This window comes from Nanorana parkeri, unplaced genomic scaffold (assembly GCF_000935625.1).
Source record: "Nanorana parkeri isolate BGI_ZX_2015 unplaced genomic scaffold, ASM93562v1 scaffold819, whole genome shotgun sequence".
Taxonomy (NCBI): domain Eukaryota; kingdom Metazoa; phylum Chordata; class Amphibia; order Anura; family Dicroglossidae; genus Nanorana; species Nanorana parkeri.
In genome coordinates this window covers 579,742-597,164 of record NW_017307087.1, presented here as the reverse complement: position 1 = coordinate 597,164, position 17,423 = coordinate 579,742, and positions in this window count along the sequence as shown.

Here is a 17,423-nt window from a genome sequence, read left to right as displayed (position 1 = left end):
CCAAAAGACCCCCAGTGTCACCTTTACACTGAAAATAAGCTATTGAAGTGCAGATCGCACTTCAATAGCTTATAGCTGGGCTGCAGGAGCCCAGAACTGACAGCCCAGGGACCGGAAGTGATGCAATCTGCATCGCTCCCGGTCCCATAGAACGGGGAGGGGATCGATGAACGGAAGTTCGTCGACCTCCTCCCCAGCTCCCCGCGGACACCAAGGGCGCCGGTCCCGGGCCCGTAGGAGGGGCAACGGAGCCCGGGAAGCACGGCGGCGGTGTCCGGCGGGGGGGCCCCTTCTTCAGGACACAGAAGCGATCTGGCGACAGGTAAGTCGCCAGAATCGCTTCTGTTGTAAAGCCGACAGTCGGCCCTACAAGTTTAAACAGAGTCCCGGAGGCAAAAGTCGCCGGGAGTCTGTTTAAACAGCCCCGATGCTGGCGACGTACACTGTACGTCGTCAGTCATGAAGGGGTTAATCAGAGACACCCTCTCTCTCACTCTCTCTCAATGTCTCTATGATTAAGCCTTTTTGGCGAAACTTGGCAGAGCCTGTGGATCTTGCCATGCTTGTAACATTGAAGATCCTGGCTGTTGAGTGCGGCTTTACATACATTACAACTGCTTTACAATAGCAAATATTTGTGCTATTTTCTTGGGACCATAAGCAACTAGCCCGGCAGAGTCATAGACGACATGTGGATGGACTACAATCTCAAATCTAGTTTACTCATTTATATTGAGATTGTAGTCCATCATGGGAGTAAGTTTGGAGACACATAGGGAACATGGATAACAAAAGTAGCCACCCTCCAGAAGGAAGGACAGCGTCAGTATGAATTCAGAGATGATTTGAGGATCTACAGCCGAGTGATACACAAATAAGATACATTTTATTTAATAGTTGAGTTACTTAAATGCATTTTAAAGATTTAACTCCTGGGCTTAGTGTCACTTTAAAAAACAGTGTACTTTTTTCTGAGCACAGTGCTTCTGCTTGTGTCACTACAGTGGGAGAACATAGGAAGGCAGAATGAAATGTGGAAAAAGGCATACAGGAAATGTATGTGAATGTGGTTCTCAGCATCTATTTAAAGGTATTTATGGTGATCAAATGGATTTAAAAAGTACGAAATATCGGGTGAGAGATGTTTAAAATGGCACGCTAAAGCAAATATGACTTGTTTTATGACTTTATTGGAACTTTAATATGTATTTCCACTCTTGAACCCAAATTGGGATAACACCTATGCTATATTTGTTACATGTTCCCATGCACATTGGAACAAATGGAGACATTTTTGAAAAATAAAATTTAAATTGCTTTTACTTGGGTTAGGGTTTCTTGGCTTCTTAAGGGTTAACATTTCAGAAGGACAGAACACTGTAGATGCTCAGTAAAAACATTGATTCAGCCATGTTCCCAACTACAACAAACATCTAAAAGGTAGGAAATATTTTTCGTTATGCTGTGTGAATGGGAACACATTAGAGAAGTTTTCTCAAATTTGACTGCAAAAGTGGAAATACACTTTAAGTAAGCCTGACACAAAGATGGGTTTTACTTAATAAACATTCTATAGTCATATTAAAACTTTGCACCCACTCTTACTTCCTGACCTCAACTCTAAGTGACCTTAACATTCACAACTGACAGGTTTTTTTCATATGAACCACTGTCATGTTGAGAAGGATGCAACATATAGTTTGTCCTTATCAACACTGTGGTAGACTAATAGAACATAAAAAGGATCTTCCTGAGCGTCCTGAGTAATGACAGCCAAACTAAGGCAGTTAAGTGAGGACATAAAACATTTCAAATGGGTCCCACGGCTATCTTGCAGCTCTCAATCATATCGGCCTGGTGAATCCCACCACACATCTTGAAAATAGAAAGACAAGCAGAGAGCGCACTGTTAGTGTAGTGTCTATGATAGAAACAAAAAAGAATATACCTGCACTCATAGGAAGGAGAGCTGAAATTTGTTTATCTGACCTAAGCAACCGGTCTAACCATAACCAAAGGTCAGGGTAATGCTACAACATGTCCAGGATCACGGGAACAACACAACTGATGATATATCCTACGCGGCCGTCAGATATTCAAGAGGAGTTGGAGTCCTTTCTTTAATGGAGTGTCAATAATGGAGACGGTGAAGCATAAGGGGGTTCCTATTGCCTGCCTTTAGAAAGCAATATGGATAAAGAAATAGAAAGACACTTGTTACTATATACAGTTCCAACAGAATATAGATTTTGGCCACAGGCTATGGTAGATGAACAAAGTGTAGATATCTTAGAGAGAGAATGTATTATGGAAGGTGGTAGACCAAATGTAAAGCTCTGCAGACAAAAAGAACCCGTGGGAAAACTATATCATTATCTAGCTCCTCGAGCACTATGACTACCTCTACCCTGACTTCTTTATGAATAAGCCCATAGAATTATACAAAAGATAAAAGAACGTTTTTGTTTGGATACCTTGACCTTGTCCTCCCTCCTCCTATTTTCTTTTCTTAAGAGATAGAACAAACTCTGCCCCTAGCAAAACAAAAATATATACAATAATTTACACTCCCATACCTTAGATTAGCCTTTTTGAACCAGGTCTTGAAATTTACACACAGCATCATGCCTTTTAATGGTGCAGGTGAGCTGGCTGCCACCTGCATTGAAATGAATGACGCTAATGCAGGGAGGGTGGGATCCTTTCAGAAAAGGACAGGAGTATGCCTCTCTATGCCATGCTGTCTGATGTGATGTCAGGACTCTGATGTGAAGGGGGGACTAGGACTCGGAGTCATTACACACCACCCGGTGTCCTTATTGGCCGGGAAGCCGGGTCCATGCTCCCTCGTCACTTGGCAAGCATGGGCGTTGCCGGGGCACGCACACTCTGGCTTCTCACTTGGGGTGCTACATGCGTGCCTCCGGCGCTCAAAGGGTCTCCAAGTCACATTAAGTTTTTAAACATGGTCGCCGCGGCATGGTGGCCCAGTGCAGGATCAGTGTGATCTGCATATCTTGCTGATGCAGACCATACTGATCGCTCCCTTGTGGTGCTGTTGCTCACAGGTAGGAGCGATCTGTATATTCTGCATCAGCCAGAGATGCAGATCACACTGATCCTCCTCTGGACCACCAGGATAATCCCCAAGTGCCCCATTGGACCCCAATGATGCAGCCCCCTCACTGCAAAACAGGTAAGCAGGAGAGGGGGCAATGTTTAATTATTCATTTTTATTAATTGTGTGTGTTTTAATGAGTGTGTGTGATGTGTGTGTTTCTTAATGAAGATGATGTGTGTGCGTGTGTATGTTTTTAATAAGTGTGTGATGTGTGTGTTTTATTGAGTTTGTGATGTGTGTGTTTTAATGTGTGTGCGTTTTATTGAATGTGTGATGTGTGTGTTTCATTATGTGTGTCCTGTGTGTGTTTTTTTTTTATGTGTGTGATGTGTGTGTTTTAATGCATGTGTAATATGTGTGTTTTTTTTTTTTAGAAAAACAAGTTTTATTAAGTTTTCCGATAGTACAAAGATTGAAAACATTCAGACAAACATTTGCCTGTGTGCATAGTCACATATGAGAAAAAGATGGTAACCGCATACATTTATAACCAGCCTTTGTAGCAAGGTGCACATGGGAAGGCTTACATCAATACAAAACACAAAAAGTCCCCAGCACACCTGCCAGCTAGTCTGCAACAAAACAAATTACCCGGGGGGCGTGTCCAGGACCTGATGGCGTTCAGACGTGTCTAACAGGAGCTCCGGTATAGCCACCCGCTAATTTAATATCCCGTACCAGCTTGACTACACTAATCGCCGATATCATCATGGGGAGACGCACCGGAAAAGCGGAGGCTCCTAAAACACCTTCAGCAGGTATAAAAAAGTACCTAGCAGCAGATAGGCGAACGCCGGCCACGCCGCGAGCTGCGGCCTACTCCACGTTGCGGGCCCAAGTATCCCCGGACTCATCTCCCCCCCCTCCTCCCTTCTCTCCGCCCCTCCTTTCTGCTACTTGGCTATCCTTTACCCTCTGCCTGTTTCTCTTATTACTGGGGTTTACCTGGTATTTGTTTTTTGTGTCCTGCAACCGTCTAGGTATAGATGTAAATAGCCTTTTACAAATGTAGGCTGCATTATAAGTGACGTGAGTACCTAATGACACATGGACCTGATGGTTGGTATTATGTATGTTTATCTGTAGAATCTTTTGCAAATATCAATAAAAATTTAATATTTAAAAAAACAAAAACAAATTACCCCGTCTAACAGTATGCGTTAAAAGCAGAGGTTTTAGTTGCACAAACCTTTGGCCAAAAATATGTAGAAGCCACACTGCCACCGTCAAGGCACCTCTGTAAAGTGAGGTCCTAACTCTATTTATACGAGTCTCCTAGTAGGAGCATATTGATGCAGTTGATAAATTGAATGCAGGTGTACCAGGAGGTAGCCTACTCCTCCTCACAAGGTGCAGGGACGCACTTGAGGCCCAGCAACCACAGATGCATGCTGGGATCCCCAATGCGTCACTACATCCAAGATAGTCAAACCAGAAAAAGATGGTAACCGCATACATTTATGACTGCGGGATGTGGGTGATGTGTGTGTGTTTCATTACGTGTGTGTTTTATTGAGTGTATAAATGTTTGAAGATGTGTGTTTCCCTACTTTACCTAAGGCAGGGCTGCTGAACGTTTTTTAAACCCCATCACCCAAACTGCAACGCAATATCAAACTTATTTTCAATGTTGGCACTTTGAGATAAATAAAATGATTTTGCGTTGCAGTTTGGGCACTCGGGTCCAAAAACGTTCGCCATCACTGTCCTAGTACCCCTGTCAAGGTTTTATTTCTATTTGTGTTCCCACTAGGGAGTGTATCTTTAGCCAAAACCTTTTTTTTTTTAAGTTTTGGATAGAGTGAAGGAGCTTGAGGAAGCATTAGCATCCCTGCAAGACTCCATTAGAGAGGTTTCTGCTTAGTCACTGTCCTGGGAACAACTATATGGTAAAAAGTCCCCAGAACAGAAAGTGAAGGAAAGTCTCTCTAATGGAGCCTTTGGATAGCAGTAAAAGCTGACAGCTGAAAGCTAACCCTTCCCTACTCTATCCAAAACAAAAAAAGGAAATTACTGAGTGCCTGACTTTTTAGATGGGGTGACACCAAAATGACTGAGTCATTTTGGTGCCAGTCCTGCAATGGTGTCACCTGGGTACGGGCCGCACCCCCCTTGTGACACCACTGACTCTTCCTATTCTATCAGAAAAGGACGTGCCTTGTGCTACACTTTATACTGTACCTGTAAGTATATTTACAAGGCAGCTGAGCAGTCATTCTCTGAGAACAGGGGTGCCCATCAGGTCGATCGCAATCTAAAAGTCGATCGCAACACGAACACTGGTAGAACGCAATCGGCTCACTGACTTCTGTCCTCTCCTCCCGCGGTGCTCCTGCAGTTGAATGTGTCAGACGCCGCAGACGGGAAGGGGCGGGACACCTCTCCCCATGTGGAACATCGGCCACACGAGCACTGCAGGAGGACAGGCCGCCGGCGCACGAGAGGAGACCGTGGAAGCTGCTGCAGTGCAGGTAAGAAAAGACAGACAGGAGAGAGAAGAGTGAGAGAAGAGACAGCAGAAAAAGTGAGAGAAGAGACAGCCGAGAGAGAAAGATGAGAGACAGCAGAGAAATTGAGAGAAGAGACAGCAGAAAAGTGAGAGAAGAGACAGCTGAGAGAGAAAGAAGAGAGACAGCAGAGATATTGAGAGAAGAGACAGCAGAGAAAGTGAGAGAAGAGACAGTAGGGAAAGTGAGAGAAGAGACAGCAAATAGAAACAGGGGAGAGAGCGAGGAGAGAGGAGTCAGCCAAGAGAGAGGGCCAGTGTGTACATCAAAGTTTGTGACTAGGTTGGCATGTCTGACCGGCGACGTGGTCACACATTTTAACGTAATCACGCCCAGCAATCCAACGCTTTTTCTGCTGTTCCAGGGCAGACCAGCATCGCAGATCGCATGTGCAAGAGAACCTATCTGCCCTGGAACAGCTGATTGTTCCCAAAATGTCACTTCTATCAGACTTTGTGAGTGCGATCTCACTTTCCAGAAAGTCAGACAGAAGTGACATTTCAGGACCGATCAGCTGTTCAAGGGCAGATCGCTTCTCCGGCACATACCATCTGAGATGCCGATCTGCCCTGGTACAGCTTAGAAAGCGTTGGAATTCTTCACCTTTTGCCGGTCACATATTCCACCGGTGAAAAACTGGGCGTGATTACGTTAAAATCACTGGCGGAACTACCAGGGTCGCAGCGGTCGCAATTGCGACCGGGCCCTGGTAGTTCCGCCACTTGGGGGGGCCCAGCGAAGAAGTTGGGGGGGGGGGGGCCCCTTCATGGTTTCTTGCACCGGGGCCCTGAAGGTTCTAGTTACGCCACTGGTTAAAATGTGTGACCGGTCACACATTACAACCTAGTCACAAACTTTGATAGAACAGAAGTCTGCGTTCCACAGTGTTCGGCCTCTAGAACACACTGGAACGCCTTTAGGTGAGGGATGTGCTCCCCACATTTTAAATTAAGTAGGCAATACTGAAACGGGAACACCATGGTATAGATATGAGGTCAATATATGGTAGTAGGTGCAAGAGTGGGGGTTACCCACCCTGTAGAAAGGAGGCAGTGTGGAGAGTACATGGTAGTGAGGACAGAGGGGACAGCTTTTGCTTTTTGAGTAGAACCTTTTTAGCAGTTGCAGGTATCTGCACTGTTTCTTTACATTTTTGGGGGACACTCACAGTAAAGCAAATATTGCAGGGATCCAATACTGCTGAGAGTGTCAGATGCCTGTCTGTGGCCAGCTCTTTTGACAATGGGTAGCCACAACTCAACATCTCAAGTTTCTGTGTTCCTGGTCAGAAACAGCATGCACATGGCAGGCTGTATTTACACCTGGGCATGAGCGTTTACAGGGGATTTTGGAACGCTTTTATCTCTGTTTTTGGCGTTTGTTTAGGTGTATTCAGGCTTGAGTGTTTGTTTTTTTAGCCAATGAGAAGCTGTGTACTAGAATAAAGAGATAGTAGTTCATCCTTGAAAAAAACCTGAAGTCTATAGGGCCAAAAATGCTCCATGTATCTTTTCAAGCCACAGGTGCCTGAGCATGTGAATGGGCAAAATGTAAAAGCATGGGATTATGGTTGCTGAGTATTTTGGAGCTTTGAACTTCAAACTACAAAGCGCACAGGTGTGAACCAGGGCTAAAGGGTTCACACCAATGAAATGTCCACAAAATATCAATTTTTCACTTTGCCACATTGTAGTCTCTACATGGTTTTCAATGCATACAATATTGAGATGAAGAAAATGGTGTAAAGTAGAAAAATTGGTTCAAAAAAAGGCAATGAACTTCAAAACTAAAATACACAGATTGATGCCACCTTCTTAGGCTTTCCTTCACTGAATATGACGGACTATGCTCGGTTTGGGTGGCATATCGTATTTGCATTTTTTTTTCCGTTTTCCCAACAAAACCCACTCACGCACGCTACAGAAAAGTCTTTAAACATTTTTAGAGTTTGAGCAAATCGGCTTTGTCGAGTCATTTTCACCTTAGCCAGAAAATAGAGATAAAGGGTTGATTTACTAAAGGCAAATAGGCTGTTCACTTTACAAGGGAATTTGCACTTTGCAGGGAAAGTTTCCCCTTAGCGTAGTGAATGTGGTGAGAGTTTACCCAATCACATGCAACAAAATCTAAAAAAAAACAAAACTGTATTTGCTTGCAAATGATTGGTTGGTGGAAGTCAGCAGAGCTTCACCTCATTTACTAAGCTAAGGGGTAAACTTCTCTTGCAAATCTCATAGCTCAGTGAACATCCTATTTGCCTTTAGTCAATCAATCCCAAAGAGTGGAGCAACAGCCCAAAGCAGCTTTATACAAGAGATAAAACCTGCTACTTTCTGTCAAAGAGAAATAAAAGCCAACAAGCAGTTAACCTTTTTACACAGGCCCCGAGCCAGTTTTATTCTGCAACTGCTGCAATGAAACAAAACAGAACACAACATCCACATATAGTAAATAGCTCCGACATAGAATTCTACATTTCATTGCCAATGAACATATCCATTCAGCATCCACAACTACCTGAATTTTTTTATAACCCCCATCACAGGTCTTCCTCATAATTCTCAGTATGCAATGATAAGAACTGCAAGCAACAGCCATGTTTGCAAGATTGCCTTAAAAATCCATTCGGTAGCGGCAGAAAATTGATTGGGTGAATTATTCAGCGTGTCCTTGGAGTCTGATTGCTATATATACAACACAAGGAGGGGTAAATAACCTTGGTTTTTTTTATTGGTGAGTGATATATAAAAATAGATATAATGTTTTATTTTTTTATAGCACAGCAAACACTGGGGCAGGGCTGTAGTTAGAGAACTGGAAGGATTGAACACAGATCAGTACCATGGTTCCAGGACAGCACTATATACATACAGAATGAACCCTACTAGACAACACATGCAATCCACAATGCAATCCTTGTCTTTGGCTAGATATTCAGTCTCCTTACCTTCAGCTGTCAGTCTGGAGCACAATTAGAGATCTGCACTACCCTGGAACTTGCAATTCTTCACATTGATTTTGTTTTAAGCTCCAAGATGAGATTGCTGGGCCCCCTTTCAGAACCATTCAGACACCCACTTTGGAAATAAAAGCAATCCAGCTCTGATGTAATGAAGAGCAGCATCGATGTTCTACAATGTCATTGCTTGTGGTCTGTGTGTCTGCATTATTCATTGGCACTGTGCTGATGTCGGGGAGATCGCCCACCTTCTTCCTCCTGTCTGGGAGGCATCTGCCAGCTTCATTTCCCTTCTCGCAGACTGCCAGCAGCCCAGCACTGCATTCAAGCAGTCATTTGTATGAGTGGAAATAGTGTTGTGTGTAGGAGGAGGGGGAAGGGAAGAAGGGAAGAAGCAGAGATGCTCTCCTCGGTTCTGCTACCACTAATGGAAGAAGAGCTCCCACCCATTCTGTCCCTGCTGCATGCATTGGAGCTCTATCAGCAGAATGGATTCCGAGGTGACATCTGTAGGAATGGTATTCAAGTCATGCTGAGGACCACAGGATAGCTGGACCGCAAGAACCCATTCACACCAGGGTGACAGCGTTTCAGCACGTACATTTTTTTAATGCGTGTTTCAGTGCGTTTTACAGGTGTTTTCTGTTCATATGTAATAGTATTTTAAGGTGCATTTCAATTGGCCAATGAAAAGCAGTCTTGGCTGCAAAAAAGGCGCTAAAAACCACGCAAAAACGCCCTGATCGGCGCGTTTTCATTGAAGTCTATGCAACAGCTAATAAGTGCCACAAAAGAAGCTCGGGGACAATTTTAAACAGCACAAAAATAGATAGATGTCACCAGCACACCAACAAAAAGGTAATTTATTGGAACGTCATGTCACCAACACTAGCGCTTTCGGGGCCACGCAGGGTCCCCTTCATCAGGCTCAGCAACGTTCCAATAAATGACCTTTTTGGACTTTCATATTGTTGGTGTGCTGGTGACACCTATCTATTTTTGTACTGAGTGGCGGCGCCATCCGCGGTCACTGCGAGCACCACCCCCCCCCCCCCAAAAAATTTTGGGGTTTTTACCGGTAAGGAGTGCGATAAGGTACCTGTTTCGTTTGTTTTAATTTCAAAAAGCAGTCGTATTTTGACGCACGATGCAGGGCGTTTGTGTGAACGGCCCCCATAGGAATACATGGGATTTTAATTTGCATACATTTCAGTGCGTAAAAAAACGTGCAACGAAATGGCTTGGTGCAAACGGGGCCTAATTTAGTCAAATCTCTTAAATGGTTGGCAACCTGATTTTTTTTTTCGTGGAACAGCTGCCCAAACCTGCGTATACACATTTACATTTGTGTGCACACAAAAGTACAAAACACACACACACATATATATATATATTAAGATGCACCGATACCATTTTTTTCCAGACTGAGTATGAGTACCAATACTTTTCCTCAACAACTCGCTGATACCAATTACTGATCCCTTTTTCTAGTGTTGACAGTTTTTGTTTTAAATAGCGTGACTTTAGGACAGTGGTGGAGCGCCAGGGCTCGGTCCCAGCTGCAAACGCTGCAACCCTGGAAGTTCTGCCACTGAGTCCAAGTTGTAGAGGGACTACAAATCTCAGAAGTACATTATACAGCAATGCAGAATACTATTAGCTATAGAGGACTACAAATCCCAGCAATACATTATACAGCAATGCAGAATACCATCAGCTATAGAAGGCTACAAATCTTGGGGGGGTTGCGGGATTAGAAAAGGGTGGGGGGGAGGAGGAGAGAATTCCGGCTACTCACATTCTACTTAAGCTGGCCATACACCTATAGATGATCTGCAACAGATTCCTCCATCTACACTAAACTGTGTGGATTGAGGAACCTCCCATTGGGCCAAGCTTCAGTATCTTGCTAGTCAGCCCCACTGGCTCTCAAAACACATAAACAATACCTGCATCCAATCAGACTGTCCAGGTATTTTGAATCAGTGTTGAGTCAGTGGGGCAGACTAGCAAGATACTGAAGCTTCTCCCAGCGGGAGATTCCTCCATCCACACGGTAAAGTGCACTTTTCCCATCTGACCATAGAAAATCTGCAGATAATCTATAGGTGCATGGCCAGCTTTAGACAGCCAGTTGCAGGACAGAGCAGGAAGGACGGAAGTAGGTGCCCAGGCATGTCCCTGAAGCTTGTCCCACTGGGTGCTGTGTATTCCAGGTAAGGGATGTCACTGGTGTTTCGGGTGAATAGGGTGTGTCCAGACACACCCCGTGGGCACACCTGTGTACAGTTAGCATTTCCTACAAACGTTCGTATGAAAAATCTCATCAGAACATTCGATAACACCATCAGAGACTTGTAGAATGCCATTTGAATCTAGTTTGGTTTTAACATTCGATTAATCAATTCTCAAACAGAAAACACTGTCAGAACTTCATTCGTTTGACACAAACTTTCCATCCTGCTCCTTCGATTAATTTTTTTTGTGTGTGTGGTCACTACAGTTGAAAACGATTGTCGATTTAACCCCATTGACCCTTTCGCTGCCAAGGCGTTTTTTTGCACATATGTTATAATTCACATATTAGGCCTGAAAACTACTTAAAACCCCCGAGAGTTATCTATTTCCTAAAAGCACAGACCCTGTAGAATAAAATGGCGGCAGTTGCAAATTTTTACATTGTACTATATTAGCGCAACTCCTTATCAAATCTCAAATTTTAGTAAAAAATACACTTTTAGTGCCAAAAAAACCACAATATAATACCCATTTTTGTGTAAATATAAAATATGAGGTTACAACGTGTAAATGGTTAACCAACATGCCCAGGTTAAAAATTGTGTGCGTCTGTGAAACTGTGACAAAATATGGCATCACAAATTGTCCATAGGCGACATGCACTGCCCCTGGAAGTGATCTGGTGGCAGCTCAGCTGCCAGAATTGCTTCCCTTGAGAAGTCGATAGCTGACTTTACACATGTACACAGATACTGTAGCTGCTGGGAGTCTATTGAAAGGGGCCCGCTGCAAGCGACGTGTGCGATACGGCAGTGTCAGCTAAAGGATTCGGCAGAATTTGTATTAACCCTTGCAATGGGGCTACGCACACACTGCAAGGGTTAACTGCACATTTTTGTCTAGGTTCATCAAAAAAAGTTATACTCACCTGAGCCAGCTTGTTCATAGACTGGTCCTTTCAGCCTCTCTTCCCTTCCTCTGCACAAGTGTAGAGTCTTGTATGCCATCACTGTGTAGAGACGCGAGGACACAGAGGAAGATTCCAATGCTGCAGCATAGGAGGAGAAGGGTGTCAGGGTTTCGTCCCCTTCCTTGTCCAGCTGAGCTGCAGCCTGTCTTCTGTTGCAGCATGTCTGACACTGTTCTTTCCTCTTTGGTGCCCTCTGACCACCCCATAAACCTCATCATTCTGCAACTACTACAAAAACTCCTGGCAACTCCCTGTCTCAGAGTGATGATGCAACACCAGTTCACTATTTAACCATCTGCTTGTCCATTCAGTCTCCACTCTCCACCCTTGTTTGTGTTCTGATCTACCAAGTGCTATGCTGTTGTTCCTGTTCTCTGTGTATGAACCTTGCTCTGGCTGACTGATCTCCTGGTTCCTGACTCCGGCTAGCGTTTCCGTTCATCCTGCTCTCAGTGTTCCCTGACCTGGTTCAGCTGACTACCTACTTTGTCATCCGTTCCTCTTGCTTGGCACTCATGACATCCTGGACTTTTCCCATTGTATTTTACCATTTTTGTTTATTGTTATTTTCAACTCCTTTTATTTTTAACCTACACTTTCTGTCTGGTTTCTTGGTTCCCTGACAAGAGGCCTTAGTGACTGAAGAAGCAGACAACTGGCTCAGTGGTTCCAGTGAGTATAACTTTTTTTAGCACCTAGACAAAAACGAGCACCTAACCCTTGCAATGCAGGGGTAGTCCCACTGCAAGGATTAAGAACACTTTTGGCTGGAGTTCTTCTTTAAGTATTAGAAAATAGAACAAGCGTTCCGGAAAAACTTGATCATACAATACAGGACACAGGACAGATGAGTTATATAGTGGTACAGTCAGATGACTGGACACTGGTCAGAGCAGTCAGGAGCCTATATAACTCCTCCCCTTACCCATGAGCCTCGGTTTTTTTTCAGTGTTCTTAGGTGACGGACATGTTTTTTCTCTCTCTGAGAGAATATTAAATCTTACCAAATGTTGTCTTCAATCAAGTGTCCTGGGACTGCTCACGGCCACCCTTGGCAAAGATGCAATTTCTAAACCCCTCAGCGGAAGCTTCGGGGGGACCGTACCCAGCCTCCGCAAGGACAACGTCTTAAGCAGCGGGCTGGCCTGTACTGTTGTTGGATAAAACGGGGAACAACATGGCTGCTGCTGGCAGGCATAGTCGGTTACCTGATGGTCCATCAGGTAACCGACTGATGGAAGTTACATGTTCTAACTTATTAGGCTCACTGAAGTGAAGGACTGCAGCTGTGCAACTAAGTTTGAATTTAGCAGTTTTTGTTTTGTTTTTTTATTGTAAAAAAGCCCATCTTTGTGGTAAAATGCATTGAAGTCAACGAGGAACAATGTTTGGTGTTCATTTCTGACCATTAGGAGGGCTACTAGGCAAGTTATGGTCAAACATATGCATGGGAAGCCTCAGCCATTTGGGAAGGGGGGTGGAACGCTTTTGCCAATGCAAAGATAATGAAAAAGCAATGCAGAGAAAGGAGCCTCCTCATACAGCTCCAAGGACATTAAAGTCAAAAATTTCAAACCCCTCCCCCCCCATGCTGCTTTAAAGACTTACCCTAAATTATACCTCTTGATCGGATCATCTTCTTTCTTCAACTTGTATTCAGCAATCCCTCCAGCACTGGTGCCCGTCTGTGGATCCAGTGCAGACTCCTCGTGTCCCTTGGTTTCTTTTCAATGTGCATGCTCACGTCTGTGTAAATTCACCTCCACTGTCTCTCTCCTCTTTTCACAGCTGATGATCTCTACTGCGCATGCACCCGCTCCCATCCTCGCGCATGCACCCGCTCCCATCCTCGCGCATGCACCCGCTCCCATCCTCGCGCATGCACCCGCTCCCATCCTCGCGCATGCACCCGCTTCCATCCTCGCGCATGCACCCACTCCCATCCTCCTGCACAGCCGCTCGAGAAGCTTCAGATCTGCAGCCAGGAGCGAGCGGCAGAGACAGAGGTAAGTTTTAACTTTTTTGGTAACTTGTTTTATTTTTTGACATTTTTTTGCATATATCTACTGCTTGCTAGCAGTTAAAACATTTTGCATAACCTGTTAGAAGCTGGATACAGTGAGTGTCTGTTTAAATAGTAACAAGGCGCTAAGCCTATCATACAGAACTGACTGGTTGGGCGGGCATCAACTTGGCAGAGCAGTATACATTGTTGTCAGGGCAGCACAGGGATCAGGAGTACGTAACAGAGTGCAGAAGTCGGTGAACAGTGTAGACAGCACCATTATTCTGGTGGTCAGTGTGAAGAATGCTCCTTACATGGTTGGTCAGTGGAAAGTGAAAAACACGTGTTTTTTTGCATACTGTATATCTACTGCTAGCAAGCGGTGTATAGATAGATCAGCTAGCAAGCAAAAGATATATGCAAAAACATTTTTTTTTTAAATTACTAAAAGGTTAAAACTTACCTGTGTCTCCGCCGGGCAGTTCCGTTCGGAGAATCTGAAGATTCTCGGGCGGCCGCAAGGGATGATGGGGTGGGCGCATGCGTAGTAGAGATATTCGGCCGGGAGAAGAGAGACACAGTGTAAGTCAATGCACACCGAGAGACACCGTGGGAGAAAGAAGACACAGCAGTCAGTGCTGGATTGGAGACCGACATCTGGGCTGGAGGGACTCCTGAAAACTACTGGACTATAGTTCTCCTAAGGGTAACGGGAGGACATAAACTAGCGTCCTCCCGTCACCCAAAGCTCAGTATACAGCGAGCACTGAGACGCCGCAGCCGGGACGGATCCCGACTTTACTGTTGAGATCCACCCAGCTGCGGGATTGACAGCTGACTCTGCCTATCTAGAGGCAGAGCCAGCTGTGCACACCCCTCCCCCATACGTTCCTCCAGTCAGCGCTGGAGGATCGGAGCGGGGATGGGGGGAATCCCTGCTGGGAGCCGTGAGTGACAGTCACGGCTCTCTGCAGGGACAGGATCGAGAAGTGAGCGAGCGGCGGTATGTGTTCACTCACCTCCCGATCTATTGAGCCGACAGTTTCATTGTCACACGTCGGCTCGAACAATGAGGATGAGTGAAAATCACTCACCTCATAGTTCTCCTTTAAGGTCACTTTAAGCTCCCCACACACACATTACAATCTCCTCTAGATCTACCAACTTCCATGTATAGGAAGGGCCTGGCAAATTACATGCAAAATGATACAGTTTTGGCAAATGTGAAGTACTGTAGATTGATCAGGGATTGTATGGCGGATTGTAAGGTGTATGGTGACTTTACAGATAGCAAACTCAGGTACTTACCTCACAGGTGACCCCTCTGTACTGCACTCCCCCCAAGTTTCCCTGTGTGCAGAGCGGAGCAGCCATTTGTCCTGCCGCTGACTAGAACTCCCGCCGCCTCCTTCCATCGCCGCGTCACTTCCTCCGATCACAGAGCCGCTCTTCCCTCACTGCAGCATGACCGCTTCTGTGGCCGGGTGTTCGATCGAAAGTTCCAACTTATCGGAACACCGGCTGCCTGCTCTTCACTGCTGGGCTCACCCCTCCCATCTTCTATGTCCAACCCCCTCTCCTCAATCATTCCAATTAGAGAGGTGCTTCACACACCTGAAGTCCATGCACCCTGCTGCTTTTGATCCATGGGTTCACCTTGGGTGGGGGAACATCCACAAACTCCCTGTGCCCTAGCCCTTTGTCACCCTCTGGTGCCAGCTCTTGCTTGCCCGCCTCCAAGTCTGGTGCCACCTGCTGGCTGTTGCTGCTGCTGCCAAGCCCACAGGCGTTATAGTAGAAACCACAAGTACTGCACACAGCTGCCCATAAAAAATCAATGGCTGTATGTGGCTGTACAGCAGGTATATATATATATATAAACGACGCATGCGTATGAACATATACCCTGAATGAAGACTGTCTGCGTTTGATATGTTCATGCACGAGTTTAAATAAGTACTGGCATATACCACCAATACAGCCGTTTACATCCATGCTGTTATGATCTACAGTTGAATATGAATCCCATGAGAAATATAAGAAATGTGTTTTGCCTGCTTACTCATGTATTCTTTATAAATGGTACATATATCACCAATTCTCCAAGGGTATGCAAACGTTTGAGCACAACTGTAAATAGTTCTGACACATTTACAACATGCTTGTTGTGGGTTTGTGACTAAAAGTACTGAAGACAGACTTCTAGCATTTTCAGAAGACCAGCAATGTCGGCTTCAATACTTTTCTCATGACCCAGTGACTCTAAAGCAAAGGCGTGGGATGCATGGAATTTCAGATTAACATACTTAAAGTAAACTCAAAACCTTTTTTTCAGTCTGTATACAATGTACATAAGGAAATATTTTTTGTTGTTTGTGAATCTGCCGCAAAGTTTCTTACTGGGTGATTCTGATCATAACAGTACTTCCTGTTTCAGGAAGTGAATGGCACCGTAGCCACGCCATCTGGCCGCAATGTGATCGCAAGGCGCACTGTGCCCTCGGTCCGGTGCGATCAAAATAGTGCATCGCATTGCGGCCGGAGGGAGTGGCTATGGTGCCATTCACTTCAATGGCCCGCCACGCCCCCTCCTGCCCAACAAAAAAGATGCGATGCCGTGCGTTCAGGCCAGGATCGGAACGGAACGCACTGCATATGGTGTGAACATACAGAGAAAGTATTCTCTAAGCTTTCTCTCTGTGTCTATGCCTGCTTGTTGATCTGTCTTCCTCTCTCTGGGCTCTGTGTGTGTTGCTTTGGGCATGGTTGATGTCTGTGTCTGGTCTTTGTGTCTATATAGGTTTTATTTCCATGTCTATCTGTATGTCTGTCTGACTATTTCTTTCTTGTCCGATAAGCTGGAGCACATACTTCCCTCCCTTCTCCAAGCCTGCCGAGCAGAAGAAGGAATCCCCCACCGTCCTGCCTGTCAGAGGAAGCCAATCCACTCTGAAAGAATTTATAATCAAATAATATTTGCTAATATTTGCACATCTGGAGCAGATTTGCACTGCAACCAATCAGCTTCTATCTCTCATTTTCAAATCTCAACTGAGCAAACTGAAGAGAGATGCTGATTGGTTGCCATGGGCAACTGCTCCAGTTTCTGTCTGCTCAAGTTTTGATAAATTCCGCCCTCTCTCCTGCCTCTGATGCTCTCTCTCTCCTGCCTCCGACACTCTCTCTCTCTCCTGCCTCCGACGCACTCTCTCCTGCCTCCGACGCTCTCTCTCCTGCCTCTGACGCTCTCTCTCTCCTGCCTCTGACACTCTCCCTCTCCTGCCTCTGACGCACCCTCTCCTGCCTCCGACGCTCTCTCTCCTGCCTCCGACGATCTCTCTCTCCTGCCTCAGACGCTCTCTCTCCTGCCTCAGACGCTCTCTCTCCTGCCTCAGACGCTCTCTCTCCTGCCTCTGATGCTCTCTCTCCCCTGCCTCCGACACTCTCTCTCTCCTGCCTCTGACGCTCTCTCTCTCTCTTGCCTCCGACACTCCTGCCTCTGACGCACGCTCTCTCTCTCTTCTGCCTCCGACGCACTCTCTTGCCTCTGGCGTACCCTCTCTCTCCTGTGTGTGTCTCTCTCGCCTTTCTCTCTCTCCGGCCTCTTTAAAAAAAATATTATT